This window comes from Scylla paramamosain, unplaced genomic scaffold, assembly GCF_035594125.1.
Source record: "Scylla paramamosain isolate STU-SP2022 unplaced genomic scaffold, ASM3559412v1 Contig42, whole genome shotgun sequence".
Lineage (NCBI taxonomy): Eukaryota > Metazoa > Arthropoda > Malacostraca > Decapoda > Portunidae > Scylla > Scylla paramamosain.
Window position 1 is genome coordinate 390,001 of NW_026973707.1, and position 25,170 is coordinate 415,170.

A 25,170-nucleotide genomic window follows, 5' to 3' on the forward strand; every position below is an offset into this window, starting at 1 on the left:
TTAATATATAGGGAAGTGAAGTGTTATCAAGTGCGTTCTGGGTGGCCAGTGGTGACGTGGCCAGGGCTGTGTCGACACCAGGGTGGTGTTGGTTGTGTGGGGTGCACCTAGGCCCTGTGTTGGCCTTTGAAGGTATGTTAAGCACTATAAATGTCTCTATTTGACTGTGATTATTATGTGTGTTGTTAGATGTGGGTATGGTTCTGGGAAAATGTGTGGATTGCCTCCATACGGTGCATAGCTGTGCAGGATTCATGTGGATTTATGTGACGTGGCTACGGTGCAGGGAGTAGGTGGTGCAATGCCGGCGACCCGACACATTGTGAATTACCAGGGGTTGTGCGGGGTGCGCCAGGTTCCTGTGGTGTCCTTCCAAGCTGGGAAGGTTTAGGATGCAATGTGGGTGTCCAGTGACGGGAGGTACCGCGTAAGTTGATTTATGTTTTGTGAATGTCTTTGATGAAGTTCAGGGTCAGTTGTTTTCATTCTGTGTGATTCATGATAGCTGTCTGTCACTTGTAGTGTGTTCCTTGAAATATTTTGTGTTGTGTTTCGTTGTCGGCTGCTCACGATACGAGGCACATGTCAGCACCAGGTGGTTTGCTGGGGAAATTATTCCAACTGGCACTTGCAGCTTGAAACGCTTTGGGAATTCAATTTCAGACGCCCTGCCCGGTTTATCATTGGTCATCCTACACTACTACTTGATGCTACTACTACTATTATTTACTGCTACTACTAATACTTCATGCTGCTACTACTACTATTTGCTACTACTACTACTACTACTACTACTACTACTACTACTACTACTACTACTTGCTACTTGTACTACTTGCTTCTACTACTTGCTGCTGCTACTACTACTACTACTACTACTACTACTACTACTACTACTACTACTACTACTACAACCACCACCACCACCACCACCAGCACCAGTCCCACTAGGAAATCACAATGACGAGGGCAGCCAGGGATGTACGTCTCCGTGCTCCCTCTCGACTGCCGCCGTCCATGCCACGCGGTGCCTGGCCGCCGCCTCATCACACTGCTGGTTTGTGGATTCCTGCATTCTTAAGGTGTCGCCTTACAACCTCGCCCTCCACCACCACGACTCCGGGGACACAGAGACACTTTTCCTTCGCGTGTTTGTCTTTCACCGCACGGATGTATTTGAGAAAATCGTGAAAGAGAGAGAGAGAGGAGAGAGAGAGAGAGAGAGAGAGAGAGAGAGAGAGAGAGAGAGAGAGAGAGAGAGAGAGAGAGAGCAAGACTGGGAGTGACAATTTAAGAGGCTACTTATCGGTCTTTCAATGTGTTTTATGGTCCATTAGTCTGCTTCCGTCGATCTGGTAACAATGTAGTTCTGTACTCTCTCTCTCTCTCTCTCTCTCTGCTCTCTCTCTCTCTCTCTCTCTCTCTCTCTCTCTAGCTGCAGTACTCTCTGAACTTACGCTTATATTGATGACTTATCTTCTATATTTTCTCGTTCTACCCAGCTCCATAAGTCTCTCTCTCTCTCTCTCTCTCTCTCTCTCTCTCTCTCTCTCTCTCTCTCTCTCTCTCTCTCTCTCTCTCTCTGGGGAAAGCATGTAAAACAACTGGAATTTGTTTTAAGAGAAAATAAAATAGCGTCTCATTCACACGTGTGTAAAAGTATTCGCTTATTGAAAACGCTTCGAGAAGTATAATAATAGAAAAAAAAGAAAACACTGTACACTTTTGGTTCACGATCCTGCTTACGTTCTTCTTTCTACCCAGAGAGAGAGAGAGAGAGAGAGAGAGAGAGAGAGAGAGAGAGAGAGAGAGAGAGAGCGAGCGTGAGTGAGTGAGCGAGCGAGCGAGCGAGCGAGCTGCAGCTGCTTATCCTTTCCTTTCACATTCATGGTATCCCCTCCCTATCTCTGCGTGCGTCTGAGTATGTGTGTGTCTGATGCGGGGCTGAGTATCGTGAACCCTGAGTTATGAGTGTAATTTCCTATGCAATTTCCGTCACTTTACGCTTTTTTCCCTTGTTTATTGTCCCGTCATTGAGCGAGTGAGAGGCGAGGTGGCGATAGCGCTCAGCTTGGCTATAGAGTCACGTGTTGGTTGTGCCTTCTTTATGTAAACGGAGAGGGAAGGTATGGATGGATTGGTGAATGAGTGAGCGAATGAATAAGTGAGTGAGGGAAGGGATGGATGGACTGGCGAAGTGAGTGAATGAGTGAATGAGTGAGTGAGGGAAGGGATGGATGGACTGGCGAGTGAGTGAGTGAGTGAGTCTGAGTGAGTGTTTCTCTTTTCTTTATTCACGTCAGTCTCTCGTAAAGAAAAAAAAAAGTAGGAATACACGAAGGAACGTTAAGGAAGAATAAACTTCAAGTAAATTTGCTGGCCCTAACGAGGGTATCTGTGATAAAGCTACACTGATCTAAAGGCAAAAGATGTAGTACAGGATAATAAAGGTGAAGGGTTGTGTACGAGTGTGAAAATGCACTCTGCCTCTCTTTATGTATGTCTGGTTGTCTGTATTTGTGTGTGTGTCTTTCTGGTCTGTGTGTCTTTCTGTCTGTACTTTTTGGTCTGTTTGTGTCTGTGTCTGTTTCTCTCCGTGTATGCCTGCTTTTCTCTCTGCCTATTTGTTTCTCTCTCTCTCTCTCTCTCTCTCTCTCTCTCTCTCTCTCTCTCTCTCTCTCTCTCTCTCTCTCTCTCTCTCTCTCACACACACACACACACACCGTAATGCATAAACGCAAACCTGATTTATTTTTCCGTTGTATCTGATGTTGTTATCTTGTTAACATATCTTTACTTTGTGCAGCTTGGCTCACTTCTCATCCCTTCCTTCCTGGAGGCAGCGGTGCAGGGCAGGGCAGGCGGACACCAGGCAAGGGCGGGGTGACGAGGCGACTTGTTGTATTGTCCCTCATTGTGTGTCCCTTGCAGTGCCATATATATATAGCTGTTTTTTGTCAACGGGTATTCATTTACATCACCATTCACTGTCGAACTTGTATGCTGTTCAACATTAACATACAAATTAGTTTAAGCCGTTCATAAATTCCATTGGCCTTTGAGGTAAACTTTATCTGTTCGTTTTTTCCTCCTTGTTACGACTTGAGCGATTTCAAGACAAGTATCAAGTAAACTCCGTAACTAAATTGACGATTTTTAGTTTGGAGGGAGAGGGAGACGGAAAGTTGACCGGGCATTTCCCCCTGGTGGCTGTGCCGTTGTCCAGGTTCCTCGACACGTGAAAAAAAAAAGTAAATAAAAAAAAAATTAAATAAATAAAAAAAATAATAATAATGACAATAATTATAAAGTAAAGCAAGCTACGTACACACACCTAGAACATAAGAACATAAGAACATAAGAGATAAGGGAAGCTGCAAGAAGCGACCAGACATACACGTGGCAGTCCCTGTATGAAACACACCTACCTACTTCCATCTATTATCCCCATCCATAAACTTGTCTAATCTTCAATATAACAGTGAAGGCAAGATCGCAGGTACAAGCACAAGAACAAGACGTCAAATCGTATGAATAAAGATCATTGGAAGCCTTACCGCTGGTGAATAGTGATGAGACACTAGAACTATGTGGCTGTGACTCTTGGAGGCTGTGGGGACACCATTGTTGCTGTGTTTCCTGATGACTCGCTCAGACTAGGCCGAGTTTGTTGTCGTTGCTGCACCGAAGAGGACCATCTCTTGAGAACATCACTGATATTTGATCCTCTCTCTATTATAGAGCATTTGATGGCAAATTATGGACAGACTACACCAAGCTGTTTGTCGTTGCTGCTGCAGAGACCACCATCTCTTTGGATATCACAATAATGTTTAGTTTCCTCTCATATTTCTCTCTATCACAGCGTGTTAGATGGCAAGTTTTGGACAACGCAGTAATATTCAGTGTACTCGTATTTATTCCCACCGCATTGTGTCTGGCAGCAAATTTCGTCATGTAGGGAAGTCTGGCTATCATGATAACACATCTCTAATGTCTTTCTTCATCACAGCATGTCAGAGAAAACTTTTGGATATTACAATAATAATTCACGTTCCTATTTCAGTACGTTAGGCAGCAAATGTTGACATCCCAGTGACAATATCTCCCTTTTCAAGTGTTTATCACTGCACGTCAGATAACAAGTTGTGGACAAAAGATCTGGTAGGAGACAGGAAAATTTGGACGAAAAATCAGATGATAGGGAGATTTAGCACAACCCTTGTATTGGTGATGAAACTGAGGCACCGAGCAGATGTATTTCATTTGTCTTTCGGATTTGATTTGATTTGTCTTTCAGATTTGACTTTCCTGTGCCTTGGAAGCTGCGAAGACTGCATGGTATTCGTGGGGTTTGTAATTTATTGATATCCTTGATCCACACTCGTGAAAACAGCTATAGTTTGCTTTGCCCTTGCGCCACGTGTATAATTATGTTAACGTAATAACATACAGGATTGAACTGAACAGCGTTGAGTCCAGTTTAAGAAGCTCGTATATTCCTTTTTTTTTCCTAACTGAATGTGGCGAGTGAAATTCATGAACCACTTCTCAGATGGCAGATATTGTTTACCCTTGCACCACATGGGTAAAAAAATCCTAATTCGATAATGTACAGTCCAGTATAAGATCAGACTTTCTCCTTTCCTATTTAAGTGTGCTTATTGACATTCATGAACCGGAGCTCAGGAAGGCAAGCCAATATCGTGTGCTTTAACCTTGTACCGCTCGAAACATACCAGGATAAGATGCAACATTTACTGTGATAACGACGTGTGTAAACAACACTAAACTTTCTTTTTGCTGAGTTAAGGAGTGTGTATAACGATATTCATGAGCCACACCTCATAAGGCCAAGCCAGTGCAGTGTGCTTTACCCTTGAAAACGTAATGAAAGATGCAGCATTTGGTTAGATAGCTCCCGGTGTAAGAGCATTCCACTTCCTTCTTTTCCTACTTAAGGATCTTGATATTCATGAAGTTCACCTCACAAATTCAAGCAAATATTGTATATTGTACCTCACAACACTTGAAAATATAGAATAAGTCGTAGCTTTCAGTGTGATAACGTCCAGTGTAAGAATATCCGACTTTTTGTCCTCGTTTATTGGTGGATATATTGACAATCATGAACGCACCTCAGAAATCTAAACTTACATAGAATTCTTTACCGTTGTATCATAAAAAGAAAAAAAAAACATACCAGAATAATATATATCAAACTCCATATTAGTCGCTGCAAGAGTACCCGACTTTGGCTTTCTACGTCAGGGTCAAAGTTACGCTGATTGGCATTTATGAACGCCCCCTTAGAAAAACAACACAGTATGCTTCACATTAGCACCACATTAAAAAAACCTGATTCATGTGCAAATCTTGGGTGTAGCGTCCACTGTAAGAACTTAATTTTTATTTATTTTTTTTTTTCGTTAGAGTTGAGTTGATTTTTACTATCACTCGATTTTTTTTTTCTAGGAGGGACACTGGCCAAGGGAAACAAAAAAAAAAAAAAATGCCCACTGAGATGCCAGTCCCATAAGAGGGTCCAAAGCGGTAGTAAAACATTCAAGGATAAGTGTCTTGAAACCTCCCTCTTGAAGGAATTCAAGTCATAGGAAGGTGGAAATACAGAAGCAGGCAGGGAGTTCCAGAGTTTATCAGAGAAAGGGATGAATGACTGAAAATACTGGCTAACTCTTGCATTAGAGAGGTGGACAGAATAGGGATGAAAGAAAGAAGAAAGTCTTGTGCAGCGAGGCCACGGGAGGAGGGGAGGCATGCAGTTAGCAAGATCAGAAGAGCAGTTAGCATGAAAATAGCGGTAGAAGACAGCTAGAGATGCAGCGTTGCGGCGATGAGAGAGAGGCTGAAGACAGTCAGTTAGAGGAGAGGAGTTGATGAGACGAAAAGTTTTTGATTCCACCCTTTCTAGAAGAGCAGTATGAATGGAAACCCCCAGACATGTGAAGCATACTCCATACATGGACGGATAAGGCCCTTGTACAGAGTTAGCAGCTGGGGAGGATAGGGGGTGAGAAAAACTGGCGAAAACGTCTCAGAACGCCTAACTTCATAAAAGCTGTTTTAGCTGGAGATGAGATACGAAGTTTCCAGTTCAGATTATAAGTAAAGGACAGACCGAGGATGTTCAGTGTAGAAGAGGGGGGCAGTTGAGTGTCATTGAAGAAGAGGGGATACTTGTCTGGAAGGTTGTGTCGAGTTTTTTTTTTTTTTTATGTAGGAAGGACACTGGCCAGGGGCAACAAAAATCTAATAAAAAAAAATGGCCAGTCCCATAAAAGGGTCAAAGCAGTGGTCAAAAATTGGTGGATAAGTATCTTGAAACCTCCCTCTTGAAGGAATTCAAGTCATAGGAAGGTGGAAATACAGAAGCAGGCAGGGAGTTCCAGAGTTTACCAGAGAAAGGGATGAATGATTGAGAATACTGGTTAACTCTTGCGTTAGAGAGGTGGACAGAATAGGGGTGAGAGAAAAAAGAAAGTCTTGTGCAGCGAGGCCGTGGAAGGAGGGGAGGCATGCAGTTAGCAAGATCAGAAGAGCAGTTGGCATGAAAATAGCGGTAGAAGACAGCTAGATATGCAACATTGCGGCGGTGAGAGAGGGGCTGAAGACAGTCAGTTAGAGTTGATAGATGGAGGAATTGAGTTTTTGAGACATTGAACAAAACCAAGTTTGCTTTGCCCCAGTCAGATATTTTAGAAAGATCAGAAATCAGGCGTTCTGCGGCTTCCCTGCGTGAAATGTTTACTTCCTGAAGAGTTGGACGTCTATGAAAAGACGTGGAAAAGTGCAGGGTGGTATCATCAGCGTAGGAGTGGATAGGACAAAAAATTTAGTTTAGAAGGTCATTAATGAATAATAAGAATATAGTGGATGACTGGACAGAACTCTGAGGAACACCATTACTGATAGATTTAGGAGAAGAACAGTGACCGTCTACCACAGCAGCAATAGAACGGTCAGAAAGGAAACTTGAATGAAGTTACAGAGAGAAGGATGGAAGCTGTAGGAGGGTAGTTTGGAAATGAAAGCTTTGTGCCAGACTCTATCAAAAGCTTTTGATATGTCCAAGGCAACAGCAAAAGTTTCACCAAAATCTCTAAGAGAGGATGACCAAGACTCAGTAAGGAAAGCCAGAAGATCACCAGTAGAGTGGTCTTGATGGAACCCATACTGGCGATCAGATAGAAGGTTGTGAAGTGATAGATGTTTAAGAATCTTCCTGTTGAGGATAGATTCAAAAACTTTAGATAGGCAGGAAATTAAAACAATAGGACGGTAGTTTGAGGGATTAGAATGGTCACCCTTTTTAGGGAACAGGCTGAATGTAGGCAAACTTCCAGCAAGAAGGAAAGGTAGATGTTGACAGACAGAGATGAAAGAGTTTGACTAGGCAAGGTGCACGCAGGAGAACAATAGGAGAACAATAGGAGCGACCCCATCAGGTCCATAAGCCTTCCGAGGGTTTAGGCCAGCAAGGGCATGGAAAACATCATTGCGAAGAATTTTAATAGGTAGCATGAAGTAGTCAGAAGCTAGAGGAGAGGGAGGAACAAGCCCAGAATCGTCCAAAGTAGAGTTTTTAGCAAAGGTTTGAGCGAAGAGTTCAGCTTTAGAAATAGATGTGATAGCAGTGGTGGCATCTGGTTGAAATAAAGGAGGTAAAGAAGAAGAAGCAAAGTTATTGTAGATATTTTTGGCTAGATGCCAGAAGTCACGAGGGGAGTTAGAGCTTAAAAGATTTTGACACTTTCTGTTAATGAAGGAGTTTTTGGCTAGTTGGAGAACAGACTTGGCATGGTTCCGGGCAGAAATATAAAGTGCATGATATTCTGGTGATGGAAGGTTTAAGTACCTTTTGTGTTTCCAGTCTTCGTACTTGTTCTCTTTGTCCTCGTCCCAACCTCTTAACGATGACCAAAATATCTGCTGCTTTTTTGTTTTCCTTTCTAATCCTCCTCCTCCTCCTCCTCCTCCTCCTCCTCCTCCTCCTGGTCTGAATCCGTTCCCAACGGATTTATGTAAATAAATAAATAAATAAATATATATATATATATATATATATATATATATATATATATATATATATATATATATATATATATATATATATATATATATATATATATATATATATATATATATGAAAGTGTTTGATATAGATAAAAGTGTTTGGTGGGTTATTTACAGTATTACTGAGTGCCTCGAAAACAGAATTCCTCCGTTCATCAACTCCAGACGACCTTCCAGACAAGCAACCTCTCTATTTCTCTCATACTGAACACCCTCGCTGTGTTCTTTGATTGTCATCCAAAGTGCAAACTTCACAATTCATCTCTTGCTTCCTCTACAGAACTCAAAGAAGAATAGGTGGAGATGAGATGATGACAGGAATAAGCAGTAGGAGGAAGCAAGGAGGAAGAAATTGAATCAATATCTCTTTGCTTCTAAAATCCAAAACATTTTACCTTATCCTCTTCCTCCTCTTCCTCCTCATCCTCCTCCTTCTCCTCCTTCTCCTCCTCCTCCTCTAAAGACCTGGTAGATGTGGAGCTGTTTGATATAGAAGAGGTATCCCTATTTCTCCAAGCCATAGAAAATGTACTTCACGATCTGAACATTATCTGCTGTCTGTTTAATGGTGAACTCTCGTATCCCAGCTAATTTTATCAGAGAGAGAGAGAGAGAGAGAGAGAGAGAGAGAGAGAGAGAGAGAGAGAGAGAGAGAGAGAGAGAGAGAGAGAGAGAGAGAGAGAGAGAGAGAGAGAGAATGTTATAGGTTTATATTATACATGATTATTTTTAAAGTTATTTATAATTGCTATTGTTCTTGTTGTTGTTGTTGTTTTTGTTGTTGTTCTTTAATTAAAGGTTGTGGCTATTGTTGTTGTTCTTATTTTTGTTCGATTAAATATTACTACTAATTTATTAATGTTATTATATTTTACCTGTACTAGTAGTAGTAGTAGTAGCAGTAGTTGTTGTTGTTGTTGTTGTTGTTTTTAATATTATTTTATGCAATTTATTTGAAAGTATTTATTCATTTTTTTATATATATATATATATATATATATATATATATATATATATATATATATATATATATATATATATATATATATATATATATATATATATATATATATATATATATATATATATATATATATATATGTGGGTATGTCCTTTGGTTGTTACCTTTGGTTGTCATCTAAATCGCAAACTTGATAATTTATCTATTGCTTCCTCTGCAGAACTCAAGGAAGAAGGAGAAGAGATGAGAATAAGAATGGGAAGAGGAGGAAAAGGAGGAACTGAGAAGGAAGATATTAGAGTAATATCTCTTTACTTACAAAAAAACACAAGATTATACCTCCTCTTCTTCCTCCTTCTCCTTCTCCTTTTTCTCCTTTTCCTCTTCCTCCTTCTCCTCTTCTTCTAGAGACGAGGTGGAGATAGATCTGTGTAATATAGAAGAGTTTCCCCTGCTTCTACAAGCCACAGAAAACGGATTTCACCATCTTAACCTTCACTTTTGCCTGTTCTCCTTTTTTTTTTTTTTGATGGGGAGCCCTCGTATTCCAACTAAGTTTCTGAGAGAGAGAGAGAGAGAGAGAGAGAGAGAGAGAGAGAGAGAGAGAGAGAGAGAGAGAGAGAGAGAGAGAGAGAGAAGATGGCTAATGCGTGGATGAGTGGGTGGGTGATTGGTGAGTGGATAAATCTCTGGGTAGGTAGGTGAATGAAATGAGTGAGAAGTGGATGGGTAAGTGAATAGGTGTGTGTATGGAGGGATGTGTAGATGGGTAGATGCATATGGAGATGTGTGGAGGAATGGATGGATGGATGGACTGATGTGTGAATGCAAGGGTGAGTGAGTGGATGAATGGAAGGATGCATGGATGGTTGTGAGTATGTGTGTGGATAGATGAATGGATGGCCGGGTCAGTGGATGGGTCAGTGGATGAGGGGGTGAATGGTTTTGTGGATAGGTGGGTGGGTGAGTGGATGAGTGGGTCAGTTGGTGAGTGGTTAGATGGTAGGCAGGTTAGAGAATGGGTTGGTGAGTAGATGGGGAGGATAAATAATGGATCAGTGGGAGTCAGTGGTTGGATGGATGGGAGGGTAAGTGAATCAGGGGGTGGTTGAGTGGATGGGTGAATGTGGGTGAATAAGTAGATGGATGGGTTGGTGAACGTTATATTAGTGTGTGCGGATCCACAATGCTGCTTTCATGAAGCCTGTAGTGCAGACGTTTGAGTCTAGAGACATTTTGAGGACCAAATGGTTTGGGTACCCAGTGTGTCGAGTACCAAACGTCCTGAGGCCTATTTGCGCTCAGGCTGATGTGTTTTGAGGAGCATCTGACCTGAGGCTTATATGACCTGAGTACCGTCCGCCCAAGTACCAAGTGACTAGCTCCCCACGGGGACGAAAGACTCAAGAGGTGGAGTCAACACAGCTCAAGCAGGGTCGTCCAGGCAACAAAGGAATCGAAGCAAAGCCAGTTCTCATATAAAATTTATAAAACCCATGAGAGAGTAAAGAAGGAAAAAATCAGGGTGTTTGTTAATGAATACTTATAAATGTGCGGAGAATTTAAAAGTCGTGGATATGAAATGGAGTCAGTTGCGTTAGATTAAGTTTAAATTCTGCCTCTTACTTAATGTGAAATAATAAATAGGATAATATAAAACGTTATGAAACCCATGAAACTGTAAGGAAGAAAAACTGTCTGGGTGGTTGTTGATGAATATTTATAAACGTCGCTGAGAAAGTCTTGTGTGGAAGAAAAGAAGTTACTTGTGTTGAATTAAACAGAGATTCTGCCTCTTACAATGAAATAATAACAAAAAAAAAAATCAAGTACATAAAACAAAGTCAATATTATAAAGGTAGCTTAGAAACTCGTGTAAAAAGTTAAGGAAGGCTTTTTAAATTAAGCTTAAAAGTTCTTGTACTGAAATATTGAAATTCTCCTTTCTCTTTTACTCAATGTAAGCGCCGTACGACGCCTATTAATGTATTGTACTGGAGGTGACTGAAACGAGCTGTGCAGTACGCGCTCTTTGTATTCAGAAGCGGTCAAACCTGTGAATTAACATAGTATCACTAATACTGAGAAAAACACAGAAGAGTATATCAGTAGATAAAACAAGTATTGCAGTACATCAATGTCGTGACACTTCACGTCGTCAGTTCCCTAACATATGTGAGTCAATACAGAGTGACCTACACTTTAGCGGGTTCAGTCAGTTCTACAGATGAACACCACCAGCACAAACACAGCAAGTCGCCCTCTCGTCTGCGTGATCTGATGTACGTCATTATGTTACGTTAAGTGTACTTATACTAACACACATCAATAAATCCTCAGTTACATAAGTATCTAATTACTATAAGTAGTTACATTAATTATATTGACACATCATTAAATCTGTTATCTAATACTATGATGAATACATACACAGTGCGGGGAACAGGCGTTTTCTTGGTTATATGCAAGGGATTACACTTGGGGATTTACCAGGATGAGAACTCGGGGATTTACTGGGATTTACTCTCCGCGCCTTCCGAGACACGTCTGACGTGTAGGCGTAACTGGCGTGAAGTGGCTTTGGAGACGCTGGTGGGCCCCTACAGCCTATGATGTTCATTATGCTGTAGGTACGTTATCAACACTCACGTCACAACAACCGACCATTCGGCGAGAGAAATAACTGAGAGGGCAAGTTCAACGCGTCCCCTCGGCCCTACACTCCCCTCCCACTCTGTTGTGCCGGCGCGTAGGCGCGCCATACACTGCTCATGTATAACAACCAGGTGCTACAAATAATATAACGCTAACAAATAAAACATAAAATGTCACATTACAATGTACGTATGTGCGTATCTCTAGACGTCGTGTAAGGTGTACATATACGGCGGCTACACTCAATATGAAATTATAAGAAAAAAAAAAAATCTCAGGTGACAAAAATTTACGTACGTCGTTTTAGAAAGTGTTATAAGGAACGATACAAGGAGTGTATTATTAGGATGGAATTGCTTTGAATCATGAGGTGGTTTAAAAATTCCCCTCGCTAGTTAATCTGTGCCTCGTACTTACGTAACATAGAAAAGGAAGACAGAAAAAGAGAGAGAAAAAGAGAGCTAATTTAGATTAAATACCATAGCAGAGAGTGCTGTATAAAAAGAGTAAGGCTTGTTAAATTTCATCATGTGAAGTGGATTTATTTTTATCTTACCTTGTATTTATGTGAAATAGTGAGACAAAAATATATCACGAGTCTGGTGAGTGTATTAACTTTCAGAAAATAATGTGTAAAAAGAAAAGTGTTGTGTATATTGACACCTGTGCAGTGGTGAGGCGACTGAGGAAGCTCCTGTCACCATTGAATTTCTGCCTTACTTTTAACTTAATATCTGTACGAACCAGTCAGGGAAAGTCAAGTATGTGGTGAGTTTATTAACGCTGCTTCAGAAAGTACTGTAATATAAATGTAGGTCGCACGTGATGAAATTATTCAGAATGATGAAGTGGTTGAGAAATTTCCCCTACTAGTGAATGCCCGCCTCGCACTTACCTAACATGAACTACTGAGACGAAAAATGAAGTCTAGTGATTTTACAAACGTATTAGAACGTAGAAAAGGTGCAAAAAGTCATGTTAAAATCAATTAGTGGGAGTGGTGTGGAGCTTAAGCATTCTACGCCTCCACTGATGAATCTCCACCACACACTTACCTCACAGAGTATTAAGAGGGAGACAATAGCAGTGTTCATATAAGGTAACATACAGTGTGGCATAAAAAAAATCGTTATATTTAATTATTCTGAGTAGTGAGGATGTCAAACTTTTCACGCCTCCAGTAGTGAAGCTCCACCACACAAATGTGAAATATTAACAGGTGAAGTCTCTGGTGATCATATAAAGCATAATGAAACAAAGTAGTATTGAAACTCACGTTAGATTTGATTACTTTGACACACACACACACACACACACACACACACACACACAAGCCGCACAATAGTTCTTCTACATACTCGTAATGGCTTCTCCTTGCATTCAGTCATTCCTTTTCCACTGTTTCCTATCCCCACCTATATATCCCCACACCCAACTTCTCATCCTTCTGCCTACTCATCCCTTTCTCTCCTCCCCTGCCTTATTCCCTATCCAAGTTATTCTCCACTCTGTCCTAGCCATCTCACAACCAGCCTGCCCTACACTACCTATCCATCCCTCGCTCGCCTGACCTTCCTTAATCTCTTGTGACGTCGCAGATCTCTAGATGGACGGCACTTGGAACTGAATCCTGAGACGAATCATCTTGGCAGCGCGAGACTCAAGGGACGAGGCTGATATGATTGTGTGTGGCGTAAATGTACGTACGAGTATGTAGCTTACCACAAATAGTTGTATAAGTATACAGGTCTTCTGCAGTTTATTCTTCCTATATACTGATGAGTCTTGCGCACCAGATAACAATATTGCTTCTCCTATCGCCGTTTCCTAGAGTGAGGGGTTGGCTCCTTGTACGAGTCTTCTCCAGTTGTTTCTGTCCATTGCATCTTCCTCTGTGACTCCCATCCTTTCCAGTTCTACCGCAATTTCTTCCCTCCATCTCACTCTGTCTCATTGTAAGCAGCAATGTTCCTGCGTCACCTCATCTTGGTTTTTGTGAGTCATGTTAATTACTCACAGGTTTGTTACGAGCTGAAACGCTCGAGCTGCTTCGCTGCGTCACTCACTGTTCATGCTCATCTCTATCAGCGTCCACGTCTCCTTTATTGACAGCATAACTCTTATTTCCATATAAAAAAAAAAAAAATTATATTAGTATGTAAAATCATGATACATTCGTGTGAATACAATTTCTTGGACAGATATCACGCCGCTGCCTCTATGTATTTACAGAACAAGCCAGCGCCAAGTACACGAGTTGGGACGAAACGACACCGTGACGCAGTGGGCCTCTGGTCTCGTGGACAGTGATCTGCCGCAAGAGGAAGAATGCACGTGAGTTTTGTCCTGGCCAAGGAATTCCGGATAACGCAGGTGTTTGGGAGAGTGGATGATCAGACAGGACTGAGTAGATGCTGAGTCTCGGGAGTGAACTGTGTGGTGCAGGACTGTAGCGGTTATGCAGTCTCTTTATAACGAGAGACACATCGTGGAGGAGGCTGGCGAGTGCTCTCAACACACGTGACGGAGCGGCGCCATGGTAACTGTGACCGTGGCCAGGAAGTCTCTTGTGCTGAACACTGCAATGTTGTGTTATCAAGACTGTGTATTGGTGCAGCGCATACAGTCGGATCACTAAGCGTGTTGTAGTGATGAGACTATGGCGAATGATTATTGATCGTTAGAAAAAAACTATAGGTTTGATAATAATTTAATGCTTGAGTTACACTAACACTCCATCACTACCGCCACCACCACCGCCATAACCACCGCCACCACCGCCGCTATTAAGAGTAAGTACATGATTCTTGTTCTCGTTAATAGTGATAGGAAGGAAATATCTCCATTTTTCTCCCGTATACTGTGGAAGTGCTGCCTCAACACACCGCCGCCGCCGCTATGAGAAGTACATGATTCTTGTTCACCTTTATAGTGTTGTGTTGGTGGGTGGCTGCGGCTGTGATAGGAAGTATTGTTACACCGTTATGATAGCGCTGGTTGTGTGAGTGAGGTAACAACTTGGAACAATTCCTAGTATTAAAGATTAAGGTCACATTGTTTGCTACGGAAGACCAGACGGCATGGAAGTGGGGGGAGCGGTCTTTTGATGAATAAATAAACACCAGGAAATTATATTTCTTACACGTATCGTTAAGCTGAAGTACCATGCTTAGTAGTAATCAAACTAAACAGTATAATATCAAATGAAAACCATAGATATCCTCACCAGCACATACACCTACGGTACGCTGAAGCCCCTGGCATGTCTTGTGCGGCGTAAATTATGAAACAAGAGGGTCTGCGTGTTCCCCGTCCTGCCCTGCGGCTTAGCAAGGGGGAGTCCACTTAGACTGTTTTGATCTGTCCCTTAAAAACTGCTTGAGTAGCAGCTGGCGGGTCCGAGGCAGGTGGCAGTAACCCAAGACGGTACAAGGACACACCTGGCGGCCTGCGTTTTGTACTAAGAGATAAGGAAGAGTCGCTATGATTAAAAAACGAATTTAAAGATTGCTTATGGAGAGAAATGCGTGTGGCTGGCGTGTCATAAGCAGCGTGTGCGTTGCTTCAGTTCATGATCTCGACGTCTCACCTGGCAGGCCTCTGTGTTTTATTCCGAGATGTAGAGGAGTCTCTGTGACCAATGAGCGAACCAAAAACATCGCTTATTCAAAATCAGTGTGTGTAGCGTGTGTCAGAAGCTTTGTGTGTGTTGATTCTGTTCATGACGTTGTCACACCTGCCCGGCCTGCGTCTCTGGTAAGAGATAAACTAAAAGATCGCTGATGCAACGGAGGAGTGTATTAGTTTGTCAGAAGCAGCGTGTGTTGATTCTGTTCATGATCTCGTTGTCACACCTGCTTTGCCTCCACCATAAGAGATGACGATGACTTGCTGTGATTAATGAGTTAAATGAGCTAAAAAATGCAACGTGTGTTGATTCTATCCGTAATCTCGTTAGGCAGGAGCAGAGGCGAGGCAGGGATGAGTCTATAGTATATTCTGGCGGGACACACACCCACCCACTGCCGCCCTCATGAAATGTGTATGCATCGGTGTTAAAAATGCATCACATGTTGTGCCTTTCTCTCTGTCTCTCTTTCCTTCTCTGCATAAATGATGTCGATCTAAAAATTACTCCATTCAACGTCAAAAGTAATTATTTAAACAATTGTTTGTTTGTTTATTCTGGACAGTAATTGTGTGCTGCTTTGGGATCACTTTTTGCTGGGAGGGAGGGAGGACCTGGGAATGTGTGAGTTCACTTTTATATATATATATATATATATATATATATATATATATATATATATATATATATATATATATATATATATATATATATATATATATATATATATATATATTTTTTTTTTTTTTTTTTTGGAGGATTGTGTATGTGTGTGTGTGTGTGTGTGTGTGTGTGTGTGTGTGTATGTGTGTGTGTGAGTTAAGTCGTCTTGTTTTTAGCTTAAAATTTTGTAAAAAAAAAAAAAAAAACGTAGGAGAAGAGAACAGAGGAGGAGAAAAAAACATGAGAGTAATGAAGTGAATAGAGATGCCAGTGACCTCGACCGTGCATTCTTCCCAAGCACGTGCACGGAGACTCAAGACTTGACGTTTGTGTGTTCGTGCGGGTGCGTGCTTGTGTGCGTGTTAACCTGCTGGTGTTGCCTTGATAACACCACCATGCAGGCAGCACGCATCATATGGAGTACTTTACATAATGCCACGCAGATGAAGAGAACCGATACTCAGGAGTCCAGACAGGAGGCGACAGGGGGTGGGGATTGACTGGCTTATGTAACGCAGGTGCTGTCTTGTGTGACGGAGGGAGAAGGAAGGGAGGTGCTGTTTTGAGTGACGGAGGGCAAGGCAAGGGAGGTAATTTTTATCGATGTGTTTTTTCAAGGAAGTGCTGTGCTTTTGATTTTATCTGAAGTGAAGGCATGAAAAATACGTCGGAAGATTAAAATTTCAACACAAATAAAAACGTTAAAAAAATAAATAAATGAAAAATCACAGAATCACATCGGAACCATATTTCTAAACGTTTCGACCGAATTAACTAACTCAGTGGTCATTGAAAACAGTCCTAATGAGAGAGCAAAGCGTTTAAGAATGGAGACTTCGCTGAACGTGACAGGCGAATCGTGACGCGGGGCTGCTGAAGTGTGGGGCGGCGAGGGGTTGTCACGTCACGGTGGCTGCGGCGGGGGAGTCAGCAGCGGTCCCTCGGCGGCAGGGAATCAGTAGCAGGACTTCCAACACTTCCTTCATAATGCACGGAGAAAATCACTGAACTGTGCTATCCATTGTGTCCATTAAACACACGAGGTGGAGGCGACAGTGGCCTGAACATTGTGTCCCGGAGCTCACGAGGAAAGTTGTGTGTGTGTGTGTGTGTGTGTGTGTGTGTGTGTGTGTGTGTGTGTGTGTGTGTGTGTGCACAGAGGGGAGCATGAAAATAAGTGGGTGTTAGTTGAGCATTATTTATTTATTTGCATGAGAGAGAGAGAGAGAGAGAGAGAGAGAGAGAGAGAGAGAGAGAGAGAGAGAGAGAGAGAGAGAGAGAGAGAGACTGACTGACTCCACATCCACACCCACCCACCCACACACACACACTCAATCCTCCAGAAAAAAAAAAAAAAAAAATATATATATATATATATATATATATATATATATATATATATATATATATATATATATATATATATATATATATATATATATATATATATATATATATATATATATTAATAAGAGTATAAGCCCATTAATTATAAAAGTGAGTCATTAAAGTAATAACAACAACATGAGAAAGACGTGAGACTGAAAAATAAATATCAGAGCGTCACACTTTAGATCTCATTCTCGTTTCTGCGACTTCTAAAGAACTCCAGTGGCAGTTATCGGGGTTTGCAAGAGTTTTCATGATTACTAATAGTTTAACAGGCTTTATTAATTTATTTCCTTATTTATTTATTTATTTATTTATTTGAGGGAGAAGGCTTTCATTTTTTTTTCTCTTTTTTTGGTAGTAATGGCAGTCAGCAAGTCCGTCAGTTAGTCCGTCATTCAATTGTCACTCAGCCAGTCAGTCAGTCTGTTAGCCGGTCAGTCAGATAGGCAGCCGGACATACGTATAGCGCCAGACGCCATGACTGAAAAGTTTAGGCAGAAATAATGTGTTCCGTATCGCTGCCAAATAAAATATGTTCATTAATTTTAATTTACAGGGAGGCTTTTTTGCCATGGAAGTATTTAAAGTGAGGTCAAATAATATTCTCGTGAATAATTAAATCTGATCAAAACTGAGATTTTGCAAATAACTTTTACATATTATTCGTGAAATAAAAACGGTGATCACACGGCCGGGGATCAGCGACACTCGCGCCTTTGACTCCACCAGGCTGAAATAAATGTGGTAGTGGTTTATTTTTAAAGACTGCTAATTATAAAAATCAGGTACGGTGAGGTCATGCATGGAGTAATGAGTATGAGTTAGTGGTGTAGTAATGAGTGGTCAATAATGAATAAATACATAAAATAGAAAAAAAATATATAAGCTAGCATGAGAGAAAGATGATACGGAAAGTTACCTAACATTTGTTTTTCTTTTGACGACAGAGAAATAACATTGTTTTGTTTACCACACAGAACCATTGTGAAGGAGACTGACAAAACTAGAAGTGTGGGAAAGAGAAGCAGCCTGGATAGTTAACATGGCATTTGAGTTATTTCAGCTCGTGACGTGACCAGCACAGAGAAGCAATACAGTTCAGGTTTACCACACAGAGAACCTTTACTGAAGCGATACTGAAAAAAAAAAATATATAAGTTTAAGAAAGAGATGAGAAGCAGAATTTTATGGCAGGCTTATGTTATTTCCATCACGGAGACGAAAATTACCTTACTCATTATATACAGGTTACTGTTGTGAGAAAGACGCACAAATGCAAAAAAGAGATGAGACACGGAGAACTACGTGAGGGTTGTTTTTTTCCCCTTCACATGGCTTAGACTTGCCACTCTGGAAACCATCGTGGAAGGACAGAAAAAAATACACACGTGCAAGAAAAACAGAAGATAAAAATTACGTAAGATCTTAGTAATTACCACCACAGAAAGGCAATATAGATTAGAATTACCACACGCTCACAGAGAAAAGTCGTGAAAGAAACACACACACACACACACACACACACACACACACACACACACACACACACACACACACACTCTAAGAAAGAGATAATATGGACTTTGTTACAAGGTTCGGGGTTATCAATGTAGTTTATCTTCGCCTTCACTGAGGAAACATAAGAGATAGACGTGTAGTGTACGTAATTGTGTAGTCACCGCCGGACCTCACCAGACATGAATAAATCTGAAGCGTACATAAAAAAAAAAACGGGATAAAGGAGGATTCCATGTCTTACAATAGCAGTTCCCGGGAGATTTGGTCGGTGGGAGGAGAAAATAAGGAACTCCTGTGTGTGACATTGTCTTAAGATTAAACAAAGTAATGGTCCAGACAACCTGTTGGGGAGGCGGCTATGCGGGGGGAGGGGAAGGGAGTGAGGGAGTGTGATAGAGAAAGGAAAACATTGCGAGGGAAGGGTAAGGAAATGTGACAGGGAAGGGAAACATAGAGTGGTGTTTGTGTCTCGCAGCGTCATGATTGGATGCGTGTAGGAAGAGTGGTGGTGGTGTTAGAATTATGATTGTGTTGCTGATGTTGGTGTTGATGGTGGTGTTAATGAGTGTGTTAAGGGTTGTTATGTTGTGGTATTGATGGTTGTAGTGGTGATTATGGTAGTGTTAGGCTTGTTATTATAACGTGTGGTAGTGGTGGTGGTGGTGGTGGTGGTGTAATGATAATAATAATAATAATAATGTTAATGATAATAATAATAATAATAATAATAATAATGTTAATAATAATAATAATAATAATAATAATAATAATAATAAAAACAGCAGCAGCAACAACACTGGTAGCAGCAAAAGAATATTATAAGAACTAACAGTAATGTAACTTCCTAACATGGTCACTCTTCACCTAATTAGCACCAGTGAGTTTGTCAGGCTGCCAGGAGTCAGTCCCCACAGCACGCGTCACTGGCCCCCTGTACCGGCTGGTGTGCTCTGTGATCCACACACCTACTGTCTCCCCCTCTCAGGTTCCCTTCAAGAGTGTGTTAGGCTTCATTAGCCTGCTCACTGCCTCTCTCCAGCGCTCTACGAAGGTTGTATCTGCTATGGGGCCTGTGTTACTTGCTACCCTTACCTCTATTACCTCTGCCTTGCCCCCTCTCCTCTACACAGGGGTTGATAGACACCGGCAGGGTGAAGAAGGGCGGTTATGAACGGGTCTGTCTTATGGAGCAGTGAAGGGATTGGCTGCATCAGTAGCGGGTAGCGGTGAGCGGAGTTGTGTGTAAAGCCAATTGAGGGATAGATCAAAGACACGTGGAGTGGGGCCGCTGTGGTGTGGATGTTATGCATCGTTAGTGGTATTACTGTCTTGAAAGGCCAACTGAGCACCTCTTGCCCCGGCGCGTCTGGACTGAGGCAGACGTGAAGGGCTGCAGGTGATGGCTGGTGCTGTAATCCCCGGCGTGGACTGGCTACACGTGTCTGAACTCAGGTTATGCTTGTGTGGGAAGACTTGGAGACTGAGGCGTAGTTTGGAATTGTGACCTGTTGACTGTTGTTTTGGCTTCTTAAGCTCTTAGGTTCAAAGTATAATTTCCAAATACGTAGTGAGGTTACAGGGATTTTTACAAATAGTTATACTTCGTTGTTTATGTAGTGCCTCTGAAATAATGAGTTCTGGTGTGTGCAGTTTTATATTCTCTTCCTAATAATTATTCTGCTGTGTACGTTTTTGTAAAGCCTGAAAAAAAGGAAGTTCTGCTGTGTATTTTTATAGGGTCCCTGGGATAGTCGTTATGCTGTATGTTTTTATTGTCTTCAAATATGATTTTTCCTGTGTGCATTTCTGTAAGGTCTCTGAAACAGCACATTGCGTCAGGGTTGTGTCCCAGGTGACGTCTGGCCAGCACAGGAGCAGATGGCAAGAGAGGGAACGCTGGATTTCTTGCCAATGGTTTGTTTCCTTTGGGCGACAGCGGATCAGTTCACCTTCCCCTCCAGTAACGGATCACTGTGTACCTCTGCTAATGGCTTCTCCTCTCCCTCCGAGCTGCGTCTTCCAATTGTCACCTGCCGGGCAGCATTTGTCACCATCCTTAACTATCCCAAACTTCTCGATTTTTCGCCACTTCCTTTACACACACACACACACACACACACACACACACACACACACACACACACACACACACACACACACACACACACACACACACACACACACACACACACACACACACACACACACACACACACACACACACACACACACACACACACACACACACACTCTCTCTCTCTCTCTCTCTCTCTCTCTCTCTCTCTCTCTCTCTCTCTCTCTCTCTCTCTCTCTCTCTCTCTCTCTCTCTCTCTCTCTCTCTCTCTCTCTCTCTCTCTCCTCCTTCAGTTAGAAAAGTAATTGCATCATGGAACAGAAAAGTCACGGTCAGTCCTGTGATTCAGCAATATTTCTAACACAGTGATGGTTACTGGTATGTTATATTATGAAGAAGATCTCAAGGGAACTGACGATTATGAAGTATACAATTGAGACACTTCAAATTTTGGGTACTTTTTGTTTTTTACCTTGTAGGAGTCATAACTTTTTTTTGTCCTTCGTACACACTTACATAGAAATATGCTAGAAAAAGTAATATATTGTTGGATGTCTTGGCGCGCTTCCCTTCACGGTTGTGTAATGATGTCCTCTCATCCAGGGAGTTGCTCATCCTGTCACTAACCTCTTTAATCTCTCTCCGAGGCTCCTCTGCTTAACCTCGTCTCCGCGGATGTGCTGTGATGGGTTTTCCGCCTCGTATTAAAAAGGTTCTCATTATCGTATATTTGAAAGCCTTACGCAACACATTACTGACGTGTTTTCTCTTTGTACTATTGAGGCTTTTCCACTTTTTCTTTACTTTATTTCCATTCGCCTTGATTTTCGTTATTTATCAGCTCTTGCGGAGCTCCTGATTTCGCTTTTCATTTCATTCTTGCCTCAGAAAAATAAAACTGATATAATTTGTCAGACTACGCAGATACTTTAGTTTTGTCTTATTTGTTTCAACAGTTTTCCTCCCAATGCCTTTGTTCCAGACAGCTGTGTGATAATTGTGACTAGTTTCATTTATATTTCCCATCTGGATAACCTCGCACTCCACCACTGCCTCCTGGCACTTCAGTCAAATACTTCACGGGAAGGCAATGCACAAAGAAAGGTTAAGGGACGCACTCTGCTCTGCTTCTAACCAGGAACACTAAATTTGTTTGTGCGGCAGAGCAAAAACACAGATGTCTATTTATATTAAAAGTTTGCCTCGTTGCTCCTCGCTAAAAATAAAAAAAAAAAAATTTTAACAATGGAATTTCAGTTACATGTCGGATAAAAATAATATTTTAAATTTCTTATATTCTTTTCATCCATCTTGAAAACATAAAAAAATAATGAGTTAATATTATCATTGCATAATAATGAGAAAAACAAATTGGCAGCGAAAAGGTCCCTTGAAAGGTTTAACAACGTAATATAAAGTAAGGAGCCTGCAAAAGGTCAGTCAGTCCACATAAGGCAGCTCTTGAGCACTTAATAAAGCTTACCACCTGCAATATTCATCCAGGAATTCATCTGATATCTTAAAGAAATCTAATGTCTATGGACTTTAATGCACGATATTATTTGTACACAGTTCCTTACAACTTCCTTTATTTTGTTATGCTCTCATGCTCTTATATCAGAATTGTGCACCAGCTTTAAGACCATATTCGTAAACACCCTTGCCAGCGTCCTGACTACTTCCAGACGTCTCCACCTGAAGTGCCACGGATCTTTAAGGGTGTTTTCATGATTGTAGTGGCAGACTGACTAGCTTCCTACATTATTAACAAGAGAAGTTCTCTGGAGAACCTGGCCAGTCATGTCTGAATAGGGCCTTTACTACACCAAGTGCGCCATGGATCTCTCCACCTTCACAGTCTGGGTGTTGTGGATATGTAATATACCGTACCATGTTTCATTTTGTACCTCCATTTATTGCACGCTTGGCAACCCTGTAATTCTCAGTCTGGCTGGTGCTTCCGAGGCAGCCATGCGCTCAGGGTCTGCCACGGCAGTATTCGTTTCTTGCTGGCCTTAATATAGAAACCACAGTCTGTACATGTACCTACAACTTACGGCTGTCCTGTCCCGACACCTACCCCACATAACAGGTGTCACTGTGTATCCGCTCATTCTTTCCTTACACTTGTGCTTGAATGGGGCGGGTGATTGCTGCTGCTCAGTCTGTAGGGATGTGCTTCACTTCCTCTCTCCAAATACACGAGCATCTGTCAGGCAAATTGTACTATCTCTCATTCTCAGGTTTCGGAATATCTACTCTAGTGCTCTCTCTCTCTCTCTCTCTCTCTCTCTCTCTCTCTCTCTCTCTCTCTCTCTCTCTCTCTCTCTCTCTCTCTCTCTCTCTCTCTCTCTCTCTGTGACTAATACGTTTCTCATTCGTAGTTCACTAGGTTAGGTTAGATTTCTGTTTGTTTATTGGTTGCCTTCTCTTCAATCCTTCCATCTCTTCCTCATCAGTACTTTTCTCTCTGACTATAAGTTTCTCTCGTAGTTCATTAGATTAGATTACATTTCTCTTTGTTTATTGGTTGCTTTCTCTTCAATCCTTCTTCCATCTCTCTCTCATCAGTACCAAAGTAACTCTCCTTTCAGTCTTGCATTATTGTTTTCCCCTCGCCCAGAAAATTCTTCCCTTCTTTATTCTTACCGGATTGAAATTTCCTTACCTGAATTTTTTTTTGTCAGTTTCAAATTGTGTGATATCTTTCTGGTTTCTGGAATTTTTTTTTCTTTCAGTTGTCTACATTATTTCAGACTAAGATTTTGTTTGTGACACTCTCTCTCTCTCTCTCTCTCTCTCTCTCTCTCTCTCTCTCTCTCTCTCTCTCTCTCTCTCTCTCTCTCTCTCTCTCTCTCTCTCTCTCTCTCTCTCTCTCTCTCTCTCTCTCTCTCTCTCATTTTTTAATCATTTATCTTTAAAAAATCTTACTTTTTTATATTTTTGTTCTTATGTTTATTTTTCTCAGTCTTTTACTGTTTTTTTTTTCAGATTCGATTGTTTTATTGTGTTATTTTCCATTTACTTGTTAGCACTTTTGGTTTTAAGGTATTTCAAAATAGTGCTAGATTTTGTTGAGAGAGAGAGAGAGAGAGAGAGAGAGAGAGAGAGAGAGAGAGAGAGAGAGAGAGAGAGAGAGAGAGAGAGAGAGAGAGAGAGAAAGTAGTAGTAGTAGTACTAGTAGTAGCAGTAGTAGCAACAGTTGTAGCAGTAGCAATGGCAGTGGTGGTAACGGTTGTAGTAGTAGTAGTAGTAGTAGTAGTAGTAGTAGTAATAGTAGTAGTAACAGTAGCAGCAGTAGTAGTGGACCATACCTTTCACCCCTCTTCCCATAATACATAAAGTAAATAAGGTCAAGAAAATTAAAATTGAATTTGTATGCATGGGAGATGGCTTCCATACACACACACACACACACACACACACACACACACACACACACACACTATTATGCTGCTGTAATATAAATGTCTGTCCCGTGAGAATAATAATGATAGATTTGTCATAATACATTTAATAATATCATCATATTTTCATATCACTATCATATCATATTTTCTGGCTTCCTCTCCCACAACCTTGTTCCTCAGTGGTGCATCACTCACTTACTTCTTCGTTAATAGATGGATCTTTTCTTTTTTTCTCTTTCTTTTTTTGGAATTATTTTCATCGAGAAAATAATTCTAAAAAAAGAAAGAATCGCTCAGTCTTGATCCTCAGCGGAGAGTCACTTAATGTTTAGGCGTCTTAATTAATCGATGTTAATAGATGGATCTTTTTCTTTGTCTTTTTCTTTTTCTGAAATGATTTTCATCGCGAAAATAATTCCAAAAAAAGAAAGAATCGCTCAGTCCTGATCCTCAGCGGAGAATCACTTAATGTTTAGGCGTCTTAGTTAATCGATAGAAGCTTTTGTTTTCGTTATTATCTTTGTCGCATTCACGAAGTTTGTCCTCAGTAGGAGTGACTCAGCGGTGAGCGGCGCGCGAGCCGTGAACAAGGCTCCGCGCACTAGTCTGTTTTCGGGTACGCAGCCGCGTTCTGAGGGCCGCCACCTCTCGGGCCCACCTCACTCGCGCGGGGCCTGGGGGTGGCGGCTGCGATTCCAGTACACTCAAATCCACCTCGGGTTTGTAATCAGCAGGGACGCTGCGGTGAGAGTCAATCTTACTGCGGACTGATTTC

At 41.4% G+C, this 25,170-nt stretch overlaps 2 long non-coding RNA genes across 3 annotated transcripts in view; both read left to right on the plus strand.

The window, feature by feature from the left end:
* LOC135098050 (uncharacterized) overlaps positions 1–19,552 on the plus strand; it is a 19,782-nt gene extending 230 nt beyond the window's left edge. The window contains exons 1-4 of one of the 2 annotated variants that reach the window (XR_010266514.1): positions 1–132; positions 13,309–13,409; positions 13,943–14,502; positions 18,371–19,552. The exon at positions 1–132 is cut by the window's left edge and continues 230 nt beyond it. This is a non-coding gene — a long non-coding RNA (uncharacterized LOC135098050). Of the gene's footprint in view, positions 133–13,308; positions 13,410–13,942; positions 15,908–18,370 lie in introns of those variants that run through there. The other variant, XR_010266513.1, reaches the window with a different exon arrangement.
* Positions 149–8,904, plus strand: LOC135098051 (uncharacterized). Its single transcript, XR_010266515.1, has 2 exons — positions 149–1,057; positions 8,375–8,904. It is a non-coding gene; the product is annotated as an uncharacterized LOC135098051 (long non-coding RNA).
* Positions 19,553–25,170: the final 5,618 nt, after the last annotated feature.